Source organism: Alligator mississippiensis, chromosome 13 (assembly GCF_030867095.1).
Source record: "Alligator mississippiensis isolate rAllMis1 chromosome 13, rAllMis1, whole genome shotgun sequence".
NCBI lineage: Eukaryota > Metazoa > Chordata > Crocodylia > Alligatoridae > Alligator > Alligator mississippiensis.
The window spans coordinates 22,113,155-22,138,211 of record NC_081836.1 but is presented as its reverse complement, the minus strand read 5'-3'; the positions used below and the strand labels follow the sequence as shown (position 1 = coordinate 22,138,211).

At 48.5% G+C, this 25,057-nt stretch overlaps 1 long non-coding RNA gene across 1 annotated transcript in view; it reads right to left on the bottom strand.

Annotated features, from left to right (window-relative positions):
* Nucleotides 1-384: 384 nt before the first annotated feature.
* LOC109281926 (uncharacterized) overlaps nt 385-25,057 on the bottom strand; it is a 72,039-nt gene continuing 47,366 nt past the window's right edge. The window contains exons 2-5 of the long non-coding RNA XR_009456202.1: nt 24,116-24,272; nt 5,153-6,241; nt 4,915-5,067; nt 385-4,380 (exon numbers count right to left, since the gene is read on the bottom strand). This is a non-coding gene — a long non-coding RNA (uncharacterized LOC109281926). The remainder of the gene's footprint in view (nt 4,381-4,914; nt 5,068-5,152; nt 6,242-24,115; nt 24,273-25,057) is intronic.

Below are 25,057 nucleotides of genomic sequence, written 5' to 3'. Positions count from 1 at the left end.
TTTACAGATGACACTCCTGTTAACACAATTCAGTATGCTGCTGGCCTCTTTTGCAACAAGAGTCCACTGTTGGCTCATATTCAGCTTATGGCCTGCTTCTCAAAATATCTAATTGGGTAATACCTTCTTCCAATTAGACATTGAACCTTTGATAACTACTTGTTGAGTACAATGATACAACCAGTTATATAGACCCCTTACAGTACTTTCCTCTTGTCTGTATTTCCTTTGCTTGTTAATGAGAATGTCATGGGAGACTGTCAAAAACCTGTCTAAAGTCAAGGTATATCACAGTCATGGTCGGATCCAGAATTCTGGAAAGTGTGTGTGTGGGAGGGGGGGTACAGATAGTGCAGTGCATCATCAGCAACATAACACAACATATTTTCCCCAGTTGAAAAGAAACTAGAAGCTTTACTAGTAAGCTAGGGACCTAGGGCTGTATTATTCAGGAAAAACAAATATAACATTATTGAAATGTGCATTGATTTGCTATATCATATAGTAGCTAAAAACACACAACAATCTAGGTAAAAATACTCAAGAGATGTTGTTTAATTAGTCCTGTTATCGTTAGAATTAAATGTACATCTCTACAGTGCATCCAGTGCTTCACTGAAAGTTAATTTCCACACCCGAGTTAACATTCACCTGAGTTAAGATTTCTATCTGAGTTAGTTTCTAGCTAGAGTCAAAAGCAGTCTGCAGGGTTGTGAAATAACAGCTATGTTACCAAGAGCAGCTAACAGACAGCATAAAAGATAACTTGGTTAGTGGAACCACTAGAAAGCATTAAAAAGGAGAGGTGTTTAACACCTGTGAAATAGAGAGTTTAGAAGGTCAGCTGATTCCTTCACTTCTGTCTGAATAGAAATGCTACTTCCTCTTCCAGGGAGATGGTTTTAAACTTTTGATGAACCAGGAATCAAAGTGGGGGGGGTGCAAATCCACCACTCCTGGATCCACCCGTGATCACATCCATTGCTCTCCCCATCCAGCCACAGAGTCTGTAGAAGGATATCAGGGTAGTCAGGCATTACTTGCTCTTGATGAACTTGTGCTGGCTTTTCTTGACCACCTTGTTCTTTCAGTGCTTCACAATAGATTTCTTGAGGACTTGTTCCATGATCTTTCTGGGTATCAAGGTCAGGCTGACTAGTCTGTAATTCCCAAGATTCTCCTTTTTCCTTTTCTTAAAGGCAGGCATTATATTTGTCCCTTACCAGTCACCTGGGATCTCATCCAACCTCCATGAGTTCTCAAGGAGACTTCTATCTGGCCCTGCCAATTTGAAAGCATCTAGCTTCTCTAAGTAATCCCTAACCTGTTCTTCTATTCTAGACTTTTTGTCTCCTTCCCTATATTTGCTGCCAACTACACTCATCATCTTGTAGGTGTCCCTACTTGTGAGGCTGAAGTAAAAAAGGCATTAACCTCTTCAGCCTCCTCTGCACCATCCGTAACTTCTGCATTCTGCTTTCCATAAGAAATCTATGGTTTCTTTGGTCTTCCTCCTACTTTTGACATACTTGTAGAATCCCTTTTTATTACCTCTTATATCCTTTGCCAATTGCATCTCAAATCATGCCTGGGCCTTCCTAATTTTCTCCCCACATGTCCATGTAATACTCTTATTTTCCTCCTACTACTATGGTCAGTTTTCCATTTTTTGTAGGATTCTTTTCCAAGTGTCAACTTATTGAAAAGATTCCTTTCTAGCCAGTATGGTTTCTTGTTACACTTCCCATTCTTCTGCTGTGTCAGTATAGCTTTCTCCTGCACACTTAACAGGGCATCCTTAAAGTACAGGACTTCACATCACACACTGATTGATATGCCAGAACTCCCTGTCTTATCATTATGCCCTTTTCATAAACTTGTTCAGTTCAACCTTAGGGTGATTCAAATTCTTTACCCCCAGTGCTTTGTTTAGTAGACCATTCCAAAACGTATAGATTCACAGATTCATAGATTGTTAGGGAATGGAAGGGACCTTGCAGATCATCGGGTCCAGCCCCTCCACTCTAGGCAGGAAGACAACTGGGGTTAGGTGACCCCAGAAAGGTGACTGTCTAGTATCCTCTTGAAAACCTCCAGGGTAGGTGAATGCACCACCTCTGGAGGGAGTTTATTCCACAGTCTGGACACCCTGACTGTGAAGGAGTTTTTCCTGGTATTAAGCCTGAAGCAGCCTTCCAGGAGTTTGTATCCATTGGTCTAATCTTCCCCGGGGGTGCCCTAATGACAAGTTGTTCACTGAGCTTCTGATGCACTCCTCTGATACAGCGGTAAGCCGCTATCAAGTCCCCTCTCAGCCTTCTCTTCTTCAGTTTAAAGAAGCCCAGGTCCCTCAGCCTTTCCTCATCTGGCTTGCCTTGCAAGTCCCTGATCCTATGAGTGGCTCTTTTCTGGAACCTCTCAAGTTTTTCAAGGTCCTTATTGAAGTGCGGCACCCAGAACTGGATGCAGTACTCCAACTGTGGTCTCACCAGTGCTGAGTACAGTGGGAGCATCACCTCCTTAGTTTTACATGAGATGCATTGGTTGATGCACACCAGAGTGTAGTTTTCAGCTGTGGTGCAAGCAAGCTGTCACCACTGAGCCTGTATGTATGTTGAGGGTTGTTTGCCCCCCAATGGAGCACCTTACACTTAGAAGTGTTAAATTTCATCTGGTTCCGGTCTGTCCAACTCTCAAGCCTGTCCAGGTCCAACCTATCTTCTGACGTGACCACACTGCCCCATAACTTGGTGTCATCCATGAACTTAGCCAGTGAGCTTTTCACTCCCCCATCTAAATCATTGATAAAGATGTTGAAAAGCATGGACCCCTGAGGGACACCACTGGCCACTTTGCGCTAGGATGACACAGATCTGTTCATGAGAACTCTCTGGGTCCTACCCTGTAGCCAGTTTCCCACCCACTAAACCATCGAGCAGCTGAGCCCACAATTTTCCATTTTTCCCACAAGGATATTGTGGGATACTAGATCAAAAGCCTTTTGGAAGTCTAGGTATATAAAATCTACCACATCTCCTATGTCAAGGTGGTGAGAGACCTGGTCATAGAAGGAGATGAGATTGGTAAGACAAGACCTACCCACGACAAAGCCACGCTAGTTGTCATTCAGAATCTTACCTTCTGCAAGTGTATCACACATAGATTCTTTAATGAGGTTTTCCAGGATTTTCCCTGGGATAGAGGTTAGGCTGATAGGCTTATAGTTGCCCCGGGGTCTTTCCTCTTCCCCTTCTTAAAGATGGGCATAACGCTGGCCCTCTTTCAATCTTCAGGGATTTCCCCTGTGTGCCATGAATTCTGAAAGAGCTTTGCCAGGGTTTCCACAATGACCTCAGCCAGCTCCTTCAGCAGTCTCAGATGGAGTCCATCCAGTCCCGCTGACTTATAAATGTCTAGCTTTTCTAATTGGTATTGTACCCACTCAGCATCCACAGTAGTGAGGCTGTCAGTTCTGGCATGTCCCCTATGAGCCTTATCTCACTTGACTTTCCCCTTGGTCCGGTGAAATACCGAAGCAAAGTGGGCATTCAGAAGTTCATTTTTTTTCCTGAATGTCAGTTACCAGTTGCCCCGAGGTGTTAATCAGGGGTCCCACACTTCCATTTGTTTTCCTTCTACTGCCTATGTACTTAAGGAAGGACTTCTTATTGTCCTTGACTCCCATAGCTAACCTAAACTCCGTTGCTGCCTTGGCTTTCCTGATCATTTCCCTACAAGTGCTGGCCATTAAAGTATAGTCCTCCTTGAGGACCATCCCTAGGTTCCACTGTGCATACACCTATTTTTTAAGAGGACTATAATGTCCCTATTAAACCAGAAGGGCTTGCCAGCCCTTCTGCTGCCTTTCCTTTTTGCAGGAACTGTTTTCCTTTGTTCTTTGAGGATTGTATCCTTGAGCAATGACCACTCTTCATATACCCAATTTGCCTTGCCTTCCTGGTCCCACATCACCTCCCCTACTAATGCCTTGAGCCTGTCAAGGTCAGATTTTTGGAGCCCAGGACTTCAATCCTGCTGCTTGATATGTCAACCTTGCAGGAGACGGTGAAGCTGATAATTTCATGGTCGCCGTCACCCAGGTTACCCTCAGTTTTCAAGCCACACACCAGATCATCTCCCTTAGCCAAGACCAAGTCTAGGAGAGTGTTACCTCTGGTTGGCCATTGCACTTCCTGGGTCAGGAAGAGCTCCTCGATCAGAGTCAGGAAACTGCGTGAACAATTTGACCAAGCCAAGTGTTCCTCTTAATCTATGTCCGGGTAATTGAAGTCACCCATGACAACCAAGTCCCTTGTGCATGCCACCTCTGTCAGTTCTTGAGAGAATGCCAGATACAGCTCCTCCTCTTGGTTTGATGACCTGTAGTAAATTCCTACAGTTAGATTTCTCTCGCCTCGCCCACCCCGCCATAACTTGACCAACAGGGTTTCAAGCTGCTTATCTTTGGAGCCAATGTATGCCTCCAGAGAGGGGTACTGCTCTCTCATCCCTCCACCTTTTCTCCCTACTCTGTCCCTTCTGTGCAGGGTGTAGCAATCTATGGCTACACTCCAATCAAGTGAAGAGTCTCACCAGGTCTCCGTGTTCGCTACCAAGTCATATTGCCCATTAGGGAACAGGAGGGCTAGGTCCTCCTGCTTGTTCCCCATGCTCCTAGCATTGGTGTACAGGTAGCCGAGGCCCCCAACTGACACCCTGAATTTCCTGAGATGCTGTGGGAGAACTGTTTGGTTAGAATTTTCAAAAACAGTTGTGCTAGTGTCCTCCACAAGGGATCTTTCCTGTGTGCCAGTCCCCAGGCATGCTTCATTTGGAGTTTCCCCATCCCACAGCAAAGTCAGTTTAAAGCCCTGTCCAGTAGATCAGCCATCCTGGCTGAGAACAGGGCCTTACCTCTCCATGTGAGGTGAATTCCATCTCATCCTAGGAGTCCTCTCTCTCTGCAGTGCATGCTGTGGTCGAAGAAACCGAACCCCTCGTAGTAACACCACCGTCTGAGGTGTCTGTTAGCTTCTTCCACACAGCCTTCCCTCCTGGGTCTGTGGCCTGCAACAAGGAGCACAGAAGAGAAAACTATTTCAGCCCCTAGTCCCTTGAGACCAGCCCCCAGAACTTTGTAGTTATTCGTGACCTGGTCAGGGTTACCCCAGCTGTGTCTTTTGTGCCCATATGGATGAGGAGCATGAGGTAATAGTCAGAGGAATGGATGAGCCTGGGGATCCTCTCTGCAGCGTCTCAGATGTGAGCCCTAGGGAGACAGCAGACTTTGCGGGCTAAGGGGTCCAGATGGCAGATAGGTCCCCCGTATCCCTCAGGAGAGAGTCCCACCCCACCACTACCCAGGGTCTCCTTCTAGGGGTGGGAATATTTACCTTCTGAATACTTACCTTCTCCTCTTCCGATGTCTCTGCCGGAGTCGTCTCATGCGTAGTGAGGGGAGTGTACCTGTTATGCAGTCAGGGGAGGAGTGGCCCTAGTTCTGTGTGCTCTGGACCTGGAGACAACTGTTTTCCAGGTAGCTCTGGATGGGTCTTTGTGGCCAGTCTTCTTTGTGGCCACCTCTTCCCCCTTCTCCTCCACATTCTTCCTCTCTCCATTTCCCTGGAATAGGGCCTGGCAGTAGTCAATATAATCTTCATGGGGCCTGATGGTGCATAGCTGTTGTACCTCCTCCTCAAGCTTCCACATGCCAGGCAGTCTCCAGGGCCAGGGCTGCATGCTCTGTCTGGGTGGAGGTCTTGGTGTGGAGAAGCTGAAGCTGCTGGGCATGGCAGGTCACTGCCATGGCTGCGAGGTACTTCTTGTACTTACCTGGTCTCAGCAGCAGCTACTCATTAGTCCTCTGGGCTCAGGACGCTTGCTTGGACCAGCCCTCTGGGTGCCTTCTGTGCGTCCCTCCATGTGAACTCCCAGGCAAACTGCAATTCTTTAATTGGACTGTGCCTGTTTGAGCACTTGTTTGCATGGTTCCAGTTGTGGGACTTCCTGGGGGGCTCAGCTAAGTAGGGACCCAGGGGGAGAAGGAGTCTTCCTCTCCCAGGCTCTACTCAGCCAGTGCGGCTTGCCCGGCATGGCCTCACACACACACACACACACACACACACATACACACAGTCCTTCATCCCCCTATGAGTGCCCCTACACTCACCTGCCCTCTCTCTTGACCTGGCACCTACCTCCTGGCTCTTCACTGGGGGATTCAGGTCCAGGTCTTTGGATCCTGGGGGCACAACAGATGTGAACCCATGCATCTTCTCTGGGGAGCAGGCTCAAAAAAAAAAATCTTTTAATTTCCTATATATGTCTTCAGTAATTTGTAGCCATTTGATTGTGCCAGTACTATTTTTCAGCTTAAAAAGCTCTTCACCTTCTCTAGTATTCACTACACGAATGTATTTATACAGGGTGACTCTCTTAGTCTTTCTTTTGCTAAACTAAACCAAACAAGCTCCTTTAATTTTCTTTCAGAAGTAAAGGTCTCCATTTCCTTCCAAATGCTTTGGGTCAGGGGAAGTGGACTTGGGCCCTGTGGGTTTTCCAGAGTGCAGGGAGAATTACAGTCTAAGTCATAGTTTCGGTGGATATATGTTATAGCCATGTTGGTCTAAGAAAGAGAGATAAAACAAAGCTCTTTGGTCAGAGGTAATATATTTTATTAGACCAACTAAATAGTAGCAACATTTTTTTTCTTTCTTTGAGAGCTTTTGGGTACAAAAAAAGAAAAAAAGGGTTTTTTTAATTGGTCTAATGAAAGATATTGCCTCTGACCCAAGAACTTTGTTTTATCTTTTTTTCTTGGACCAATACAGCTAAAACGTATATCCCTGAAACATGGAAAATATCGCATTTAGCCATTTAGAAATGTAAGCTTGGAGGGTGATAAGCAGGAAGAAATTAGAGACAGGAGTTGCCAATGTCTGGAACAGGACAAAGGGAGCCTTATAGTCCCAGCACCTTCCAAATGGCAATTTAAGATGTGTGTATGAGAGAAGAATCCCCTATACGAGTAGTAGTGTCAGTGGGGGGAGTCAGCAGCAGGGGGGAGGAGGAAGAAGGAATAGAAATTGGAACTAGTCAGAAATTTTCCAGCAAGAGTTTTTGGGAAATGCTTGATTGTCTAAACCAGATGTTTTCAGCTACGGAGCTGTGAAAATCTGTCAAGGGTGCTGTAGCACCAGCACCACCACCGTCACCAAGTGAAACTGCCCCATGCACGTCTGTTTTCAGGAGGGACAGGCAGGGCTGGACAGGGAAGCAGCTGCAGCAGAAGTGGGTGTTCCTGCCTGCATTAGGTTTTGCTCCCCTCCATTCCTTGTTCTACTCTGCTTTGCTCCCCTGATGGCTAGAAGTCTGTAAATAGTAAATACAGGTAGCAGTACACAGGGGTACTCTTTGGGCATAGGGCACAGTTGGATTCACATCCTAGTAGGGTATAAATTGACCGATAAGGTCTCTAGATTTAGTTGCCATAGGCAACGCATTGCCACAAGCCGCAACAGTGTGTTTCAGGTAAAGGTGGTCTAGCTGTGTCAGAAAAGTCATGTTGCCAATCTGGCAAGTAGTGCATGTCCTGCCATATTGGAATCCAAGATGGCTGCCATTAATTCACATGTTGATCAGTACTTCAGCTCCCATTAGGGTTAGAATATTAATTCCAATGACAAAACCAACTTTGTACAAACTGAGGAGATCAATCATAACATTTCAGATATGGTAGCCATTTTGGATTCCAATATGGCTGACACATTAAGATGTATGTAATGACTCTATGTAATTAAAAAATGTAGTAAACAATACTCTAATGCTTTTGATTTGGGTATGTTTGCATAGAACCTCTCAGTAGCATCTGCAGTAAGATGTTTCTAGATAATGGTGTTCATGATTTCACTTCCCTTGTCACCTGCATTCAGAATGTCTAATGCAATAACTTCTGGCACAACATCTCCTGTAGAAATAAATAACAGCTTATTGTTGGAAACCTTATACAATTGGAACTTTTCAAACTACTCTTGTAGCAACTTGACATCGTTGTAATCTCATTTCAGTCATGTCCTTTGTCTTTCATTATGATTGAAAGATGTTGTTAAATTGATCCCAAACATTTAATTGACCATCTCAGTTAGTGACCTCTTCTTTCATTGTAGTTCAGCTCCCATTGTTGTCTAGCTGGTTTGCTGCATGTTATGTTTACCATGCCACCAGCAGCTTTGCAAACCTTGTTAATGTGGTCTATTGCCCAGTTGGTTAAAATGAGAGATTAGCTGCCTTGACCCTGAATCCTCTTTCCGCAAACTCAACATACACCGTAGAAGAAAAATTCCCTAAATATTTCATATATTCAAGACAGAGATGATCTGAGTGGGGTGTGGGGCCCCAGGCAAATCAGCCTGTACGGGGCCCTGCCTCAGTGGCTGGGGGTAGCGGGTGCCAAGTGGCCGGATGTGCTGGATTTAGTGGCAGATTCAGCGGTGGGGGTGGGGTGCTGAGCAACCAGATGTGAAGCCAGAGGCAGCACAGACTCATCATGGCCAGTCCACCCAGCTTCACGGGGACCCCCAAAGTGCGGGGCCTGGGGGGGGTCACCCCGATTCACCCCCACCCCCAGGGATGGCCATAAGTCAAGATATACTAGACCCCGGCTCATGTGATTGGTATGATCATGCACAGCTATCAGCAGAAATATTTCTTCAAAGGCGCATAAGTGCTTGTGCCACTTTCCTTCAAGTTCAGCCCAGATGAAGCACAAGAGAGTCTTGACTACTTCCAGATAGTTCATCCAGTACTTGAATGTACTGAAGTGGATTCTGCTTTATAGAATCACTGGTTAATCATATCAGCCACTCATTTGAATCAATATTGGAAAACCATTGGTATATATTACATGTAGAAATCGCTCATATTAGAATAACAAATTATGGTTTTTGGAATCATTTTACCAGAAAAGCCCAGGGATTTTGCAGTTTTGTGAGAAGCCCTCTGCAGGCTGGCAGAGTTCCAGCCTGCAGGGAGCTGGGAGGGAGTGGGAGGAGGGTAGTCAGGCAAGGGTGCCATATGCATGTACTGTACATGCACATGGCCCCAAGCAGCTGGGAAAGCAGGTAAGTGTGGGGTGGGGGGAAAGGGGGATTGAGTCCCTACAGAGAGGAAGGGAGGGAGTTAGGCAGGGCTGGGGCCCCAGTGGGCAGTGGGACAGGATGGTGGGTGGTTTGTCTGGGGGCAGGGGCTGGGGGCTGGTCTCCCTGAGAACACACTCCCTGCACGTACAACCCCATGCCACTGACTTCACTGCCTGCACTCGCCCCCACCCCAACCCCATTGTCAGATCTGGGGGGAGTGGGTCCTCCCCTGCCCCTCCAGGAGTGTTCACTGTGCCAAGGAGCTGGCCCCAACTCCTGTGCCTGAGTCCACAGTGGGCAGCAGCAGGTGGAGAGCTGGGCTCCACTTTGCTGCAGCAGCCACCACTTCCTGCCAGGGGAAGGGGGCTGCAGACCTGGGTACCTGGCTTCATAGCCCTGGCAGCTGGGGCCCCCCTCTGGTAGGTCTGGGGGGTGAGGGGGATGTGGGTGGGGGGAATGATAGGCACAAACCAAAGTGAACCAAAGGCTGCAGCACTGGTGTCATCGGGAAGGCTTCAGCTTCCATGACCACAGTCCACTCTTTGGTGAGAGAGGCAATGAGCTGCTGGGAAGAGACAGCCTCCACCTCTCTCCACTGGGGAGGAGGCTCTTCTCAGCCAGACTGGCTGACCTGCTCCACTGGGCTTTAAACTAAGCCCGCTGGGGGATGGGGGGACTACCGCCACTGCTGGCCCACTGAGCAACCCGTGCAAAGCCAGCAGGCCAAGGCACTTAAGGGACCCCACCCCTGCCCTAGCCCTAGAGCAAGCTGTGGGCAAGGAAAGGGCCCCCAAGGGGACACTTGCCTCCCTGTACACCAATGCCAGGAGCTTGGGGAATAAACAGGAGGAACTTGTCCTCCTGCTCAACACAAATAATTACGATGTCATAGGGATAACGGAGACCTGGTGGGACTCCACCCATTACTGGACCATGGATATAGACCGCTATACCCTGTACAGGAGGGATCAAGTGGAAAAAAGGGGCGGGGGTGTAGCGCTCTATGTCAAGGAGAACTAGGCATCCCTACAAGCTGACATTGGCACCCAGAGTGGATGACTAGAGACCCTCTGGGTTAAAATCCATGGGGAGCATGGCACAGGAGATACAATGGTGCGAGTCTACTACAGACCTCCCTCCCAGAATCAAGAGATTGACCAGGAGTTCACCAGGGAATTCGCTGGGGCTGCATGCTCCCGGTCCATGGTTGTCATGGGGGACTTCAACTACCCGGACATCTCATGGGAAGAGCGCTCAGCCAAATCCAAATGGTCACAAAGCTACCTCACGTGCATGGATGAGCTCTATCTGACTCAAGAAGTCTATGGGCCAACAACAGGCAAAGCACTGCTTGACCTGATGCTGGGAACTGGGGACAACCTAATCAGCAAGCGAACAATTGAAGGGAAGTTGGGTGACAGCGACCATGAGCTGATCACCTTCACCATCTGCCAAAAAGCTGTCAAGTCAGTCAGCAGTACAGAGATCCTTGACTTCAGGAGGGCTGACTTTGACAAGCTCAGGAGACTTGTCAGTGAGGCCCTAAGGGACCATGACCCCAAAGGGAGGGGAGTCCAGGAAGAGTGGTCGTTCCTCAAGGGAGCAATCCTAGATGCACAAGCTAAGGCTATTCTGTCTTGGAGGAAAGGCAGCAAGAGGGCTCTCCAGGGAACTGGCGGTCCTCCTGCATCTAAAAAGACAGACCTACAAAGGATGGAGGATGGGATCCACCTCCAAGGAGGAATACTGTGCAGTGGTCTGGACCTGCAGGGAACAAACCAGGAAAGCCAAGGCTGCAATGGAACTCCAACTGGCCACAAGTATCAAAGACAATAAAAAGTCCTTTTTTAGATATGTGGGGAGCCGGAAGAAAAGCAAGGGCAACATTGGATCCCTGCTAAACCAAAAGGGAGAACTGACGACTGACGCCCAGGAAAAAGCCAACTTGCTAAATGGGTACTTTGCGTCTGTGACAGCTGAAATTATGTCTGTGTGATAAAGAATCATAGAAGTAGGGTCGGAAGGGACTTTGTAGATCTTCAATTCTGACCCCCTGCCTGGGCAGGAGAAAAAACTAGGCTCAAGTGACCCCAGCCATGTAGGCATCGAGCCGCTTCTTAAAGACCCCCAGAGTAGGAGCCAGCATCACTTCCCTTGAAAGTTGGTTCCAGATCCTAGCTGCCCTAACTGTGAAGTAGTTCCTACGGATATCTAATCTGAACCTACTCTCCAACAACTTGTGGCCGTTATTTCTTGTTAAGGTCTCCCCCAAACCCTTCTGGTCCCCCCTAGTGAGTTTATAGACAGTCACAAGGTCCCCCCTCAGCCTTCTCTTGTGAAGGCTGAACAGGTTCAGGTCCCGTAGCCTCTCATTGCAGGGTCTGCCCTGCTGTCCCCGGATCATGTGGGTGGCCCTCCTCTGGACAATCTCAATGTTGTCCACATCCCTCTTGAAGTGGGGTGCCCAGAACTGGACGCAGTACTCCAGCTGTGGCCTGACCAGTGTCGCATAGAGGGGGAGGATCACCTCCTTGGCCCTACTTGAGATGCACCTGTGGATGCCGACCGTGACCTCGCATTGTTGGCCCATGTTCATCTTGGAGTCAATGATGACTCCAAGATCCCTTTCTGCCTCCATGCTCTCAAGAAGGGAGTTTCCCATCTTATAAGTGTGTTGCTGGTTACTACTGCCCAAGTGCAGAACTCTGCACTTGTCCTTATTGAAACGCATCCTGTTTTTGTCAGCCCACCCTTGCAACCTATCCAGGTCTTTCTGCAGTCTTTCCCTCCCTGCTAACGTGCCCACCTCACCCCAGATTTTGGTATCATCAGCAAATTTGAACAGGTTGCTTTTCACCCCATCGTCCAAATCACTGATAAAGAAATTGAACAGCATGGGCCCAAGGACCGAGCCCTGGGGGACTCTGCTGCCCACTTCCCCCCAGGTTGAATATGACCCATCCACCACCACCCTCCGAGTAAGACCCTTCAGCCAATTTGCAATCCATCTGAGTATGTAGGCATCGATGCCACAGTCGCCTAGTTTTTTAACAAGGATGGGGTGGTCGATAGTGTCAAAGGCCTTGCTGAAGTCCAGAAAGACTACATCCATGGCAACACCTGCATCCAATGCTTTTGTGACCTGATCGTAAAAGGCAATCAGGTTGGTCTGACATGACCTGCCCCTAATGAAACTGTGCTGGTTGCCCCTCAGCATCACCCCTGATGCCGGCCCACCACAGATGTGCTCCTTGATGATCTTCTCAAAGAGTTTCCCCAGGATTGAGGTAAGACTGATGAGCCTATAATTGCCCGGGACCTCCCTCCTCCCTTTCTTAAAGATGGGGACCACATTGGCTATCTTCCAATCATCTGGCACCTGGCCCGAGCACCATGAGCGCTCGTAAAGCCATGCCAAGGGCCCTGCAATAACCCCTGCTAGCTCCCTGAACACCCTGGGGTGGAGAGCATCTGGACCTGCTGACTTGAACACGTCCAGCCCCTCCAGAAGCACTCTAACCCGGTCCTCCTCAACCTTAGGTCTTGGGGCATTTCCCTCGAGTCCATCTTGAATCATGGGGGGGGAGTCCCTGTCCCTGCCCAAGAAAACGGAGGTGAAGAATTTGTTAAAGATGTCTGCCTTCTCTTCTGGCGCGACCACCAGATTGCCCAGTGTATCTTGCAGGGGCCCCACATTTCCCGGTGCCTTCTTAACAGCCCCCCTACAGGCCCGAGCAGTGTAGGTATACTCTTCTTTGGAGATAGTCCCCCCCTTCCACCGGGTGTACGCCGCCTTTTTGGCAACCAGGCATTGCCGGACTTCCTTGGTGAGCCAGGGGGACTTTTGGGCACTCTTGCCCCCCTTGCTTCTTGTTGGGATTGTCACCTCTTGGGCCCTGAGTATCGTCTCCTTAAGGAACGACCACTCATCTTGGGCACTGAGTTCCCCTGCCCTCAAGAACCCCAGTGCCTCTCCCACCAATCTCCTCAACTTGTTGAAGTTGGCCCTCTTGAAGTCTAGGGCTACTGCCTTGCTGTAGGCCCTTGACACCCTGCGCTGGATGATGAGTTCCAGCAAGCGATGATCACTATCACCCAGGTGGTCCAGGACCTGGAGCCCCCTTACCAGATCATCGCCTGTGGCCAGGACCAGGTCCAAGAGGGCATTTCCTCTAGTGGGACTGTGCACCTCCTGTGTTAAGTGGAGGTCCTGTATCTCGGCCAGGAACCTCCTAGAATGGTCTGACCTGGCTGACTGCTCCTCCCAGCTAATGTCCAGGTAATTTAGATCACCCATGACAACTACATCCCTTGGCTATGATGCTAGCCAGCTCCTTGAGTACTCTGGGGTGTAAATTGTCAGGGTTGGCTGACTTGAAGGAGTCCAGCCTCGCAAAGTGTTCCTTCATGAGGTCAGCATTGATGGAGGGCAAGCATTGTTGGAGGGCAAGCATTGATGGAGGGCAATGCCCCTGCCCATTACGGAACAGGGATGCCTAAGTGAGGGTGGTTCCTTGCCCTCCATCAATGCTGACCTCATGAAGGAACACCTTGCGAGGCTGGACACCTTCAAGTCAGCCGACCTTGACAATTTACACCCCAGAGTACTCAAGGAGTGGGGCTGCATCATAGCTCAGCCCCTGTCATGGATCTTCGAGAGCTCCTGGCACTCTTGTGAAGTGCCCGATGATTGGAAGAAGGCCGATGTGGTGCCTATCTTCAAGAAAAGGAGGAAAGTGGATCTGGCAAACTACAGGCCCATCAGTCTGACCTGTATCCTGGGGAATGTATTAGAAAAAATCATCAAGGAGGCCATCCTCAATGGACTTGCCAATGGCAACACCCTGAGGGACAGCCAGCATGGGTTTGTTGTGGGTAGGTCATGCTTGACCAATCTCATTTCCTTGTACAACCAGGTGACCTGTCACCTGGACAAGGGGGAAGAGATTGATGTCATATATCTCAACTTTAAAAAACCCTTCAATCTGGCATCCCATGATCACCTTTTGGCAAAACTGGACAACTGTGGCCTCGGGTCCACCATGGTCTGCTAGCTGTGGAATTGGCTTCACGGTCAGACCCAGAGGGTGGTGGTTGACGGAAGTCAATCGTCATGGTGCCCTGTGACCAGTGGGGTCCCTCAAGGCTCTGTCCTTGGACCTATTTTGTTCAACTGTTTCATTAATGATGTGGACATTGGAGTCAGAAATGGACTGGCCAAGTTTGCCGATGATACCAAACTTTGGGGTAAAGCTTCCACTCCTGAGGACAGGGGGGTAATCCAGGCTGATCTTGACAGGCCCAGTAAATGGGCGGACGAGAACCTGATGTTGTTTAACACCGAAAAATGAAAGGTTCTCCACCTTGGGAGGAAAAACCTGCAGCATGTCTATATGTTCGGCAGTACTACACTGACTAGCACTATGGATGAGAGCGACTTGGGGGTCAGGATTGACCACAAGATGAACCTAAGCCTTCAATGTGATGCTGCAGCCAGTAAACCAAGCAAAACACTGGCTTGCATCCATAGATGCTTCTTAAGCAAATCCCAGGACATCATTCTCCCATTGTACAGGGCCTTGCTGAGGCTGCAGCTGGAGTACTGCATCCAGTTTTGGGCTTCACGATTCAAAAAGGATGTGGAGAAGCTTGAGAGAGTCCAGAGGAGAGCCATGCACATGATCAGAGGTCAGGAAAACAGACCTTATGACGACAGGCTGAGAGCCATGGGACTTTTCAGCCTGGAAAAGCACAGGCTCAGGGGCGACCTGATGGCCACCTATAAGCTTATAAGGGTTGTTCACCAGGATCTGGGGGAATGTTTGTTCACCAGAGCTCCCCAAGGGATGGCAAGGTTGAATGGTTATAAAATCCTGCATGATTGTTTCAGGCTGGACATAAAGAAGAACTTCTTTACTGTCCAAGCCCCCAAGGTCTGGAATGGCCTGCTGCCGGAGGTGCTTCAAGCACCTACTTTGAACGCCTTCAAGAAAAACCTGGATGTTTATGTTGCTGGGATCCTATGACCCCAGCTGACTTCCTGCCCCTGGGGCAGGGGGCTGGACTTGATGATCCTTCGGGGTCCCTTCCAGCCCTAATGTCTATGAATCTATGAAATCTATGAAACAGGGGCGGGGGGCTGCAGGGGAGGAGTGAGTATCTGTGTTCTTAAAAAAACGGGTCTCCTTTTAATGGAATCAGATGGTTAATGGAATCAAATCAGCATTTCCCAAAGCAATTCCAATAAGAGGGATTCACTGTATCTTGATGGGAGTGTTTTTCTACAAATTCTGGAAGTAGAGTGACAGTTGTTGGCAGATGCACTAATAAGAACTTTCACTGCATTCCTTCCTTCTTCACAGTCATCATTTCTGAATGCAACAGCTATGCTACTGGGAAGTTGGTCAATGACATCATAATCTATGCCTCTACTTGAACTGGACAACCACACAATGAATTTATCAAAATATGCCATATTGCTTCGAAAGTTATCTTGTGCGCTCTGATAGCACGGTTGTACAATTTTCCTTTTGTTATATTGGTGGCGATGTTTTCTGAAAATACTCTGCTTTCTATCTAACAGTCTTCAAGTCCTGAAGTGGCAAAATACTGACCAACTGCTATTAGGTAAACCATGATCATGTGGAAGCTTCCCAGTCAATTACCCCTTTAGTCTCTTCTAGCCAACCCTGTATAAGTTCACTCACTTTGCAATAGAATGCCAAATTAAATGTTATGACTGTCTGCTGTTGTCCCAGGTGTTCTACAATTGGTGCTGTAATCAGATGCTGGTGCAGACAGTGTGGGACAAAATCCAACAATCGATGGTGGACAAGTATCATCAGAAAGAACTTGGTTCAATGCTGTCCACCCCGGTTCAGCAATATGCTCCTGGTTGCCATAATTACTTTGTTATGACACTGTTGTAATAGTGCTTTCTTCAATCTCAGCTGGTTTTGATGGTTCTCTTTGAAATGCTACAATTTGTATTGCATGAAATGTTTGTTTTTCACCAAACATATTTTTCCCTCCAAGATGCAATGTTGTCTGATGAAAACTGAACAAAATAACCAGGAATGAGATTCCTTAGGATAACAACTCCACTTTTCCAAAATCCCTTTAAGTTTTTCTCAGCAATCGTGGTCTTGATGCAATGAACTATGTCACATGGTATGCTATATCCAGCAGCATGGAGAATTTGTGCTAGCTTCCTAGATTGAGTTGTGTGATGTATCTATGGAGTATGAGGCCTGGTCGCACATATGTATGGAGATAAATACTCCACAGAGAAGTTCACCAGTTGGCAAAAACAATCCAACACCATCTGTCTTGTACAATGACAGCTTGTCATATCCAGGTAGAGACATAATCACAGGGTCCTACTCCAGGACAGACACATCCAAGCAGTGCCATACTTGGATAATGCCATGTACTAAGACAGCCATATAGGAACATGCTCACACATAGTCTCGCTCACACTCCTATCAGCACAGTTTGCCCATAGTCTGCCCTGGATCAGACATGCACAGTGCTATTGCAGGTGTCTGCAGGCTTCGTGTTGCAGACACTACTTTCCCCTTTTTCTTTCACTTTGCAAATGGACATAAGATGAAGGGGGCAACTTCAGTGAATGTCAGAGGGACAGTTGGGCTATGTGATAGTAAGCTGACTGAGGCCCATTTCTGGGGAAAGGATGTACGCTGAGGATTTAAGTTGCTCTTGAATAAACAGATACCAAGAAGCTTCAACACTTGTCTCTGCCTAAAAGGCCCCAAGGGTTATTGGCATCATAGTCCCAGCCAGCAACTCCTCCCCACCACTACATGCAGGTGTAGGTGAACAGCCTCAAGAGGTCTCTTTTACTGGACAATAGGTCAAGTCAGTGGAGTCTGGAAGGGGCAACGGATGGGTTACAGGAGTTAATACATTAATTACAATACATTCTAAATACTTATATATTTTGGCATTTGATTTTGGTTTTTTTATCATGGAAAATCAGAGCTCCCCCTGCCCCCTTTGCTCACCAGGACATGGGTCCAGCTGCAACTGTGTGCCCTCTCCCCTGGTTTGTGATGCCAAGCAGCTGTGATATGCCAGTGCCCTGCATATCATAGATTTCATAGATTTCATAGACATTAGTGCTGAAGAGACCTTGGAAGATCGAGTCCAGCCCCCTGCCCCAGGGGCAGGAAGTCAGCTGGGGTCATAGGATCCCAGCAAGATAAACATCCAAATTTCTCTTGAAGGCATTCAAAGTAGGTGCTTGAACCACCTCTGATAGCAGGCTATTCCAAACCTTGGGGGCTCGGACAGTAAAGAAATTCTTCCTTATGTCCAGCCTGAAATGGTCTTGCAGGAGTTTATAACCATTCTACCTTGTCATCCCTTGGGGTGCTCTGGTGAACAAACGATCCGCCAGATCCTGGTGAACACCCCTGATAAACTTATAGGTGGCCATTAGGGCTGTGTGAAATTTCACCACCAGTTTTGTTTCAACGCTGTTTTGACCTGTTTTGAGGTCAAAACAGCAAAACTGAAATGAAACAGATATGGTCGAAGCAGCCTCAAAATGAAATGAGGCAAGTCAAAACGTTTTTCCGTTTTGACCCTGTTTCGATGTTTCACCCATAGGTTATAATGGGGAAGGTCAAAACAGCCTATAACTTTGTAATTTCTGGCCATATTTAGATAAAACATGCAGAAGTGGTAGCCCCTTCTGAGGGCATAAAGCGTGCCAAGTTTCAAGAAGATAGGTGCAGGGGGTTTGGAGAAACTGCACCTCAAAATTTTGAGAGCCAAACTTATGTTATGTGTATGTGTTAAGCCACAGCAGGGTCTAAACTGCAGGCATGCTAGCCCCTGCTGAAGCCACAGAGCCTGCCAAGTTTCAAGGAGATAAGTACAAGGACTTGGGGGAAACTGCACCTCAAGATGCGGACAAGCAAAACTCGTGACATGGGTGACAGTGTGTGTTAAGGCACAGCAGAGTGAAAGCTGTAGGGCCCCTGCTGCAGCCACAAAGCCTGCCAGCTGTCAAGGAGATTGGTGCAGGGCATCTGGGTTCTGGGGCGCTGCATCTCTAGCTGCTGACAGGCAAAACTCGTGACTTTGGTGCTTGTGCAACTGACTATCTCTGTCTTGGGGCAGTTGATTGTCTGTATTGATTATTTCCTCTCCTTAGTCTGTCTGTGGTTTTGTAGGTGTTAATCCATAGTTGTTAAATCGTTATGCTAGGTACTGTGTATTGAACTGGTCCCTGAGTGAATCATGATTAACTGGTAACTGGTAACACAGTAGCTTAGCAGTCAGGCCTGCAGTAGTCCCCGCCCCCCACCTCCCCCTCCAATGCCCCAAGACAGACACAGTTGCACAAGCACCCATGCCACGAGTTTTGCTTGTCAGCAGCTTGAGGTGCAGTTTCCCCCAAACCCCAGCACTTATCTCCTTGAAACGTGGCAGGCTTTGTGGCCTCACCAGGGGCTATCACCCCTGTGGTTTTGACCCCACTGTAGCTTAACACATATACGTGACATGAGCTTTGCTTTCAAGAATTTGGGGTGCAGTTCCCCCCAAGCCCCTGTACTTATCTTCTTGAAACTTGGCAGACTTTGTGGCCTCAGCAGGGGCTAGAAAGCCTGCAGTTGTGACCCCACTGTGTCTTAACACATACATGTAACACAAGTTTTGCTTTCAGTATTTTGGGATGCAGTTTCTCCGAACCCCTGCACCTATCTCCTTGAAACTTGGCAGGCTTTGTTGCCCAAGCAGCAGCTACCATCCCTGCAGTTTTGACCCCACTGTGGCTTAACTCATACACGTGACATGAGTTTTGCTCTCAAGATTTTTGGGGTGCAGTTCCTCCGAATCCCATGCACCTATCTTCTTGAATCTTAGTACACATCCTGCCCTCAGAAGGGGCTACCATTCCTGCACATTTCATCCAAATCTGGCCAGAAATGAAAAAGTTATAGCCTGGTGGCACAAACCACCATTGTGTCAGTGCCCCTCAATTCTGACCCACAGCCCCCTGGCCCTGCTGGTGCCCCTCACTCCCAGCCTGCAGTCCCCCAGCCCTGGTGCCCATCACTCCCAGCCCTCAGCCCCCTGGCTCTGCCAATGCCTGTCACTCCAAACCTATAGCCCCTTACCCTGCTGTGCCCCTTATTCCAAACACACAGCTTCCCAGCTCTGCCAGTGCACCTCAGGTCTTTTATTCCATACCTCACTCCAGTGCACTTCACTACAGCCCCCTGGCCCTGAGACAGACCAGTGCTGTTTTCAACCATGGTCTTCATCCTGGAGCTGATATCCTTAGGCTCAGGCCATTGAGAACCTTGAAGGTAAGAAATGAGGGAAAGATTCTCAAAGACACTTAACTTGGTAACAGTGACCATGTGCATACAAGATGCTGGCTGTGCAGTAGCTCATTACTACTGCACAGTAGTGTCAGTGGCATCATGTGACACTACTGTGCAGTAGTAATGAGTTACTGTGCAGTAGTAATGAGCACAGCCAGTATCACCAGAAAGCCATTTGGGAATGCTATGGTGTAGTAACTCTGGTTACTGTATTAAATGACTACGCAGCCAACGTCTCATGTAGATGTGACCACTGAGCATTACCAACATGGCTTTTGGTATTAAATTTACAAACTGGAGTCAGGCCTTTAGTTTCATATCCAGTGCATGAGGAGACATAAGTACTTAAGTGTGCGATTCACAACAACCATCAACTGTGAGGTGCTTAAGAAAGGGATGGGGGTTTGGATGGATACCTCAACCACCCAGGAGGAAATGCAAAAGAGGGCTTTGTTTGAAATTCCACCTCTCCCCCAGACTAGACTACCTATGCAAGACTGAGATTCATAGCCCAGAACCAGTGCTTAGACAATGGGGATGGTACTGATCTTAAGTGTGATAGCCTAGCAGTTGTAAACTTTACCGGGAAGTGGAAAATCTGGGTTCTAGATCTGACAAAGCTTGAAGAAATTCAGATCTACACTTTCTGCGTCCCAGGAGATCACCCTAACTACAGACTAGAGACTAAGTTGGGACTCTCCAACCATCCTGTTGAAGTTGGATTACTGTACAAAAATGAGCTGAAGAGTCATGAGGCCAGGGAGAGTACAAACAAGAGGAAACCTGACTCTGTAACCTAATGATGGGGGCATTCCCTTGAAAAGGGATGAGCCTTGGGTTTTGATCCCTCATCAGTGCTGTTTATGCACTTTATCCAATGACTGTTCAAGGCAAAAGCCCTTAGCTCTGCCCCAGAAGACTCACTAGCATGCATTACAAAGCACTGAAGTAATCCTTGAGGGTGCCTACACATGAACAGGGAGGCTGCTCCAATACAATGTAATTCCAGTGCATTGGAGCAGACTTAGTTAATCAAGTCTGCCAGAGCATGGCAATTAACACTCCAGAAGCCTCCTGCATATCACATATAAGTGTCCTTGGACTTCAAAACGGTGTCAGGGGCACTTTATTAAAAGCTTGTTTGACAATCTTTAGATAAAGTGCCCTCGCTGCCATTTTGAAGTGTGGGGACACTGATACATGAGGCCCTCTGGGCACTTTAATTAGAGTGGCTCTCAGAGCTGCTCTAATGAAAGCCCTCCCCCTCCCCCACTCAAAACCAGAGCATATGTATAAATGTCCTGAGATGTGCCTGGCAACCCCTCACATTAGGCACTTGAAAGCAAAGATAATCATAAAGCAAATACATGTAGAGCACCTGTTAACTTTTTTTCTGTATCCTGAAGATCACTACTTATTTTGTGAAGCCTGAGCAGGAAGCTGTCCCCACTTGCCTTGCTCCTCAGGCTCTAGTGATCCTTCCTAGCATACTTCTGGAGCCTGTCAGGAGATCCTTGGAGGGGTGCCAGCACGTGCTCTGCTGCAAGTCCTTTGTTAACTCCAGGATACTGATTCTACCATGTATCTCAACCACAGCACAACTGTTCCAGCAGAGGCCAAAGCCCACCGGTGCTACTTCTACAATCCCATGGAAACCTTTCTATCAGTACAGATTTGCTCAGTTCCTTGGCTGGAATCTCTTCCCATTAAGAAGATCCAATGTATCCTCTGACTACTTGCAGGCAAGAAATAAGAATTTGTTGTAGAGTCTGAAGGAACATGGGCTTACTCTCCCTCCCAGCTCAGAGGAGCCCACACATTCCATGGACAGCAGGTTGGGGTAACCCAGCCCAGAAAGACACCTCTTTCTATTGTAATGTGCACGCTAGCACAGGGGCTGCAATTCTAGGGGCATGACAACCCCTTCTAGGACCATTCACCTGCACATGCCACAGCTAGTAAAAGCTTCCCTGTGGCCTCTTCCTCTTCAGTTTCACTCTATGCCTGTCCATGCTGCTTTCACCAGGCATAAGACTGGGGGGAATCTCAGTCCCAAAACACAGAACATTTTCCAGATCATCTTTTCAGCCCCAGAGCTGGATAGCTAAGGGTAGGGAGGCAGAGAATAGTCCCCAGCAGCAGCAGACCTTCTCACCACATATCTGCTAGCAGTAGCTTAACTAGGGGTGGACAAATGAGATATCACCCCCAGGTACCAACTTAAAGGGGTACTAGACTGTCAGCCTCCTGGGTTATCTTTGCCAGGACAGCAGCAGCTCCACCATGTGGTGGGAACAGCTGGTTTGGGAGCCACCATACAGCTCACAGCCAGCCCCTGCCCCCAACTACATGAGCAGCACAAGACCCTCCTTTTGCCCCATTGCTATCACCACCACATGGACTGCACAGCCCCCCAACCCTGTCACCATACAGCAAAGGCAGACAAAATATGGCCCATAGGCCAGATCCAGACTGCCAGTTCATTCTATCCATCCCACAGGGTCCCTCCAAAAGACAATTATTACTGTATCATACTGCCCCTCTGAAAGCTGGAGGGAGGTTCGGGCTTTCCGAGCTTGTGCACTGCTAGGCTGGGCCAGCTGTGTGCCTCCACCTCTGTGGGGCTCCCAGGACTCCATCCAGAATCCCCACATGTAGACATGGAGCCAGCCCAGCCCAACAGTGTGCGTCTCCCTGCAGCTTCTGACAGTCTAGCCTGGAGCTGCAGGAAATCACATGCCATTGGGTCATGTGAGCTCTGTGCTGCCGTGTGTGGCTCCTAGCATGCCATCTAGGAGCCACATGCCATTGGGCAGGCTGGGGTGGCTCTGTGGCAGCACATGGGGCTCCCAGCACTGAAGCCAAGACCTGCACACCTTCAGGTTGGGCTCAGCTGGCTCCATGCCAGCACGTGGGGCTCCTGGCAATGCAGCCAGAAGCCACACAACATTGGATCAGACCTTGCTGGCTCTGTGCCTCCATCTGCAGCTCTGAGCCCCACACAGAGGTATGGGGCCAACCCGGCTCAAAGGTATGTGACTCCCTGCAGCTTCTGGCACTCCAATGGGGACCCAAGTGCCATTGAGCTGGGTTGGGCTGCCTCCATGCTGCCACATACAGCTCCCAGAACTCAGCTGGAGTTGTGCACTGCTGGGGTACTTCCTTTGCTGTAGGCTATGAGCCGCCATGAGCATCCCCCCCATAAATCATCACAAACCCCTCCCACCCCACACAAACCCCATACCCACCTCCCCAAACACCCCACACCCAACCCCCAACCACACACACCCTTACCCCCCACCCAATATATGAGTAAGACTTTATTTTGAGCTATTATGCAACCACTTCTATATACACTGCATAAACGCACATAAATCAGGACAAAAATATTAATTAAAATAAGGTATAATATATGTTTGTTTTTTATTACATGATTTTTTCAGGTTTCAAGATGGTAAAACCTTCTCCCTATAGGATTACTTCCGGGGGCAAGGAAAGAGAGTTCTGGTGGCAAAGGTCAGGGCTTAGGGATGGGACTTTAGGTCCCAAGATGGCAACCACGGGGTGGGGCATCTGTCAAGGCAGAGGAGGGGGGCCAGGGGGGAAGTGGGGCAACCTTTGCAGCCCTTGACAGCTCACCAAAATTGTTAAACATCCCTCCAGCCAAAATAATTGCCTACCCCTGTACAGGCAGTGTGAACTCCACCTCACCACCACGCAGGCAGTGCAAGAGCTCCCTTCTGCATGGGAAGCAGGTACACCAGACTCCCTCCTGGAGTGCTGCACCACCTCCAGAGCTATCCTCACCTTAACCCAGCTACCTCAGCAGCAGGAGCCAAGAAGGGAGTGGTGGCTAGCAATGGGTTGCTAATAGCCCTTTGTTGTCTGGAGGCAGCCTGAGAGACATCAGTTGGAGAGCCTCCCTCAAGCCAAGGCTGTCAGGCTGGCCCATGAGAGTTGGAATGAGGGATATCTGTGAATTATATGTGATCTGGGGAAAATCCAGCCTCAGACACAACTTCAAGGAAAGTAGGGGGAACTCCTTCAAGGTAGTTGCAGTAGGGTAAGAAAGAAGATCATGAGGGACCTGCATGACTTTGAAGGGGACAGGGAAGAAAGAAAGGTGGTGGGGAGTGGAACCCAGCTCAGCTAGATGATAGAGAGAAGGAAACAGGATTGCAGTATTCACAAGGTAGATTCCTTACCTGATCCCTGGCCTCCCAATCCTGCTATCATAACCTAATGGACACCCGACACCTCTCTTCTCCATTGCCCTAATGTTCTCTGAGCCAGAGTCTGAAGCTTTATAGCATTCTAGGTGCTCAGTGTGTTCTCTGGATAGCTGCAGCAGGTACTGTTAATCAGTTCTGGTCATGAGCAGATAGAAAGTTTGCTACCTTATTCCCAGAACAGTTCTGCTAAATAACTCATCTTTAGGGTGTCAAAGATCAGATCCCTTCCCAGAGGTAGCAGTGGGAGAGCCCAAAATCAGGCTCTTCTTAGATGTGTCAGAATGTGTCTGACTCTGCAGGTGCATCTGATACCACCAGGCTCGAGAGTTTGAGCTCTTTACGTACTTGGCCTTAGATGAAGACACCTTGGCCTGAACGCATATCTCACCTGTAAGCGTCTATTCTGTTCTCACCCACCACATCATGGTCTTATTGGATAATCAGAAGGCTTCCAATGTCACTGAGGCTATGCTTGTGGGGCCACGGATCTTTCCTATGGGGCTCCTACTTCCTCTTCACCCCATCCGCACGCCAACCAGGTGTTCCTGAAGTGAAAAATTGATTATAAATCAAGGAAAAGAAATACGTTCCACACACCTGACACTCAGTCAGGGTCATTACAATGTCTCAATGTTCTTTTAAGGTCTCAGGGCTTGAACCTCTGTTGGGTCTGCTTTGGACCTTCTACCGGTTCTTATATAGTCCTTAACTCATATTTAAGCAATAAGCAAGTCCACTCCAGACAGGTCTTTCCCTGTCATCAAATGGTCCAACTGGAGTGATAAAGAAACAATAATACAAAACATAAAGCACTTGGACCTGCTGGTTTTCTAACTCATGTTTGGGCTCTGATCCTGCCTTCTCTCCCTTCAGATCTGTCCATCTCTTGGCCACTCCTGACCGTGGTGAGTTCCATCAGCTGTTCCAATCTCTGGGCACCTTCAGTCGGGCACTTCTTCGAGTGCTCAGGCTTCACATGTTCTCTCCCTCCGGTGCAGAGACTACCGGCAGGATGCTGGACCTGCAGACTCTCTGCAGCCCAGCTCCTGCTGCTGGCTTTCTTCCTGCTGCACCAGCCTCACTCTCCAGGTGGTGCTTAGCTTCTGGTTATATGGGAAGCTGCGGCTGGCTTGCATATGTGCAACAAGCACTCCCTTATAAAGTATGATTGCTACTGTGCCTTCAGCTTTTGCTGTTCCCCCACTGCTGCCGAAGCTCTTGCCAGGAGCTAAGATGCATGACTGGCCCTTACTGGGCCCACTGGTTCTTCCCCAGTGTCCCAGGATGGGTCCCTGAGGTTTCCATGTCCCACATTTCTTGGAACACGAAC